Here is a 3,857-nt window from a genome sequence, read left to right on the forward strand (position 1 = left end):
GCGGGGCACGGCTCGAGGGGGACGGCCGCCATCGCCGCACTCGTACACGATGTACCGGTGGTCGCTGAGGTTTTCCCTGTACGGGAGAACCGACCAGCCGGTCACGTGCGGGTGCAGTGACGGGGACACCAGCGTGACGTCCACCACCGAGCTCGAGGAGTGACCCTCGAACGTCGGGGTGGATCCCCTGTTGGCCGACACCAGCCCGAGGGCTGACATCAGGTCCAACAGCTCTTCGCCACGCTGATTCGTGTCCGCCGACCCCCAGACCGGGGAGTGAGCGTTAAAATCCCCGGCCACGAGCTCCCCTCTGCCGTCGCGCGGCCGCCCGAGCCTCCTGGCCCGTAGGCAGGAGGACACGGACCCGAGGAGTCCGGCGATCGGCAAGCTGGGCGGCGCGTAGCAGCTCAAGACGTCCATGCCGTCTATCCTTGCCACTACGTAACCGTCGCCCGACTCGATGTCCGCGACCGTCAGGCCGCGGTCCATCACGCCGATCGCCGCTCTGCCGGACCGGTCCAAGAACCAGCCGGCAGAGTCCCGGACCGATCCGGCGTGCGGGTCCGAGACGATGCACACGTCGGTGCCCATCTCGTACGCCGCCCGCCGGACCAGGTCCTGAGCGGCCCGACAGTGGTTGAGATTCACTTGGAGGAATCTCATCCACTAGCGGGCTGCGCTCCGGGAGACCCCTCAGCCTTTCCCCCTTTCTTCTTCACAGGGAGAGCCTTCTTTCCAGGTCAACGGCAGCCATCGCAGTCTTTATGACCGCGGCGTACCGTTGACCCTCTTTCAGCGGACCAATCACAACCTCCCCGAGACTGACCACCGCGCCGTCCGCTGTCACCGCTGCTTTTTCAGCCTGCACCGCCTTAGGTGATCCACTCCTCGACGAACCCCGCAGCCTCTCCACAATGGATGGCTTGGCTGGGGCATCCAGCTGTGCGTCCACCTTAGCAAAGGTACATCCGTTATCCAGTAATTCCAAGTTTTCCGACGCCAATGACCTCCCGGCTGTTTCACCGGTGGGAGTGGCTTGGTCGCCACCACTCCCTGCAGTCGCAGTACCAACCCCGTGGTTGGCTGCAGGAGCCTGCCTCAACACTCCTGCATTTACCGTGTATTCAGTTGATCTGAGCGACACCTGGTGGGTACACCCCCCACCAACCGCCGGCACTGGGGCATCCGAATCCCCTGATGCAGTAACCTTCAATCCATTTTTGTCCATTATTCATAAAAATAATTTTTGAGGGGGCTGCCCTCATAGCCGGTCCCTTCGGCCAGTGAGTGGCCAATTCACTGGTTGCGTGGTCCATGGTGCTCCATTCTCACCCAAACGCTACGGCTTATTCGTCCATAAAGGCTTATTTCACGGCTACCCTGTATATCTACAGGCTAACAAGCGTTTGGGCGGCTCGCTGTCCGCGACCGCTTATTCGTCAGTCCAAATGAATGGACTGCTTATTTCGCGGCTAACCTACATATCTGCAGGCCGTTCCTCTATCCGCAACCTGAGGACGCGCCCGATTCCCCGAGCTAGGGAAACTGCGCTCGTGCCGACGTTTCGTAGCCCCGTAGAGCCCGATCACGCCGACACTGTAACGCAGCGAAACGGGACGATGATGTAACCCAACGTAAACTAACCTAAGAAGAACCTCCTCCTCCAAGTCTTATGAGAGAGGGGTAATGAAACTTAAGGTAAACAAAACTATTGGTGGGAGGGGGGGGAAATGAAACACGACGTAAACTAACACAACTTGTCACGCGCCTAAATTATGCTCGCCCATATATACATAATATCGGTTTTTTGACGAAAAAAAAAAAATGCATTTTCCAGGTAAGCTATACGGTTACGGTGAAAAGTACAATTTTTAATTTCGAATCCGCTATTTTGATATGCCACATGCATATATTTAGATAAAGTCCATACGTAAAATGTTAATTTTACCTAATTTGTGAAAAAAAAAAATTAGTTCGAAACATTGTGTGCCAGATGGCTGTATTGATGATTACACTATAGCACTTGAGATTAATACAGCAGATGGCCCAACGCGGCGGCGACGGCGTCGGCGATGTCGCCGTCAATTAGATTAATTGTTATTATACGAGTTAATAAGCTTGACCGTTATTCGTATAGTGAATAATAAATCAATATTTTTTTTTTTAGACAATATATACTAATGACGACTTTTCAAGTTTTCTTATAGCAAAACACATTCTTAAATAAACACTACCGCCGCCGCCGCCGACGACGACGACGTAATCACTGGAACATATATATTATAATGTTTATAATATTATTATAATCTGTATTATACTTATCGATTAATGTCGTACATATATATTTTGTCTGAATTATTACTGGTATCCCTCCCATTGTTATAAATTATTACCGTATTTAACAACTGTAATAAATTATTTTTAATAAAATAATAGCTTCGACTGGAAGGATTGCATTCTTCATCCGTCAACGCATTAGAGACGGCAGACGGTCATAATTTTTACAAAGGCATCTGTTTTAAATCCTAATGACATATATGTGTAAACATTTCACTTTAAGACTGAATGTTTTCGCGCCATTACAAATGACAAATTTACAAATTTATCAATTAATTGTCTTGGATGACGTTTATAAAAATGTAACAAGTGCTGTATAACATGTAGAAACCTGAATATTTTTTCTCAGACCACTTGATATACTTTGGTCATTATGCTCGCGATATACGATGTACTTGTGCGATTAATGACCGCGCACCACCANGATGTACTTTTGCGATTAATGACCGCGCACCGACATCACTGATGCAGCGGATAATACAGTAACAATCCGTATTTATAAAGACATCAATAATGATTATATTCACTCTTTGACTAAGCGTTATTAGCGGCTCGCTAACATATTGCTTAAAAATATTCAGTTAAACGTATACAAGTACTAGTATTTATTTATTTATTTTTTTTTTTTAAATTTAAAATTGAATAACAATGGCTGATGTATATTTTACTGGTGCTGCACAAGGTAAGTTTTTTTGTTTGTATATTTCGATATTTTCGACGTACAAATTGTTTTTACACAATTTTTGATTAAAGCTACATCTGTTTCGTCACATCAGGCGGCTAAGCGTAGTAGGGCCAACAACAGCGCTGTTAGATCGAAAAGGTTACGTATGCAATTGACGGATACCCGTGATTTCACCAAAATCGATTCCGCCTTGGAGCGGGGGGCCGTTTGGTTTTACCGGAAGAACGTGGACAATTTCGCGAGCTATCGAGATTTTCTGCGCGCCGTTAAACCTGAGCTGGTGGCCAGACTCGCTGAAATCGTAGGTAACCGTCCGATCAAGTATAATCTCAAATTGGAGGCCTCATACCATATACCTCGATCAGAAGCACCGTCCGAAGACCGTGCCTTCAAGACACGGGCTAGGGCATTGCTATCCGATACAGATATCGGGTGTGCGGTCGATGAAGATTTTGAGGTTATGCTTGCCGAGGAAGACGCGTACTCGGGTAGGGGTAGCGGATTCACGCTAACGCATATCGACGGTCTTATGCTCAGCGTATACAAGTATACGCCCCTCGCCGGCTCATCATATATTCCTGTCCCGCCAGAGATTAACCAAAGAAAAGCAATCATCAACCCACAGAATATCGATCAGTCTTGTTTCAAGTGGTCCATTTTGGCGAGACACGTCGAGGGAGACCACAAGTATCGCGTTGATCGAAAATATTTTAACGAGGAACACATGTATGATTTCACGGGGTTGACGTTCCCCACACCTGTGTCCCAAATTAAAATATTTGAGCGACGAAACCCTAACGTGTCTGTCAACGTGTACGGCTTGGAACGAGACGAC

The 3,857-nt window shown here is 48.2% G+C and overlaps 1 protein-coding gene across 1 annotated transcript in view; it reads right to left on the reverse strand.

Moving 5' to 3' along the window:
* Positions 1 to 1,584, reverse strand: part of LOC126898343 (uncharacterized) — a 20,152-nt gene extending 18,568 nt beyond the window's left edge. Inside the window, exon 1 of the mRNA XM_050672284.1 lies at positions 1,478 to 1,584. The gene's annotated coding sequence lies outside the window, so the exon portion shown is untranslated. The remainder of the gene's footprint in view (positions 1 to 1,477) is intronic.
* Between the last annotated feature and the right edge of the window lie 2,273 nt (positions 1,585 to 3,857).

The sequence above is a fragment of the Daktulosphaira vitifoliae genome, unplaced genomic scaffold (assembly GCF_025091365.1).
Source record: "Daktulosphaira vitifoliae isolate Bord-2020 unplaced genomic scaffold, ASM2509136v1 Scaffold_2, whole genome shotgun sequence".
NCBI classification, from domain to species: domain Eukaryota; kingdom Metazoa; phylum Arthropoda; class Insecta; order Hemiptera; family Phylloxeridae; genus Daktulosphaira; species Daktulosphaira vitifoliae.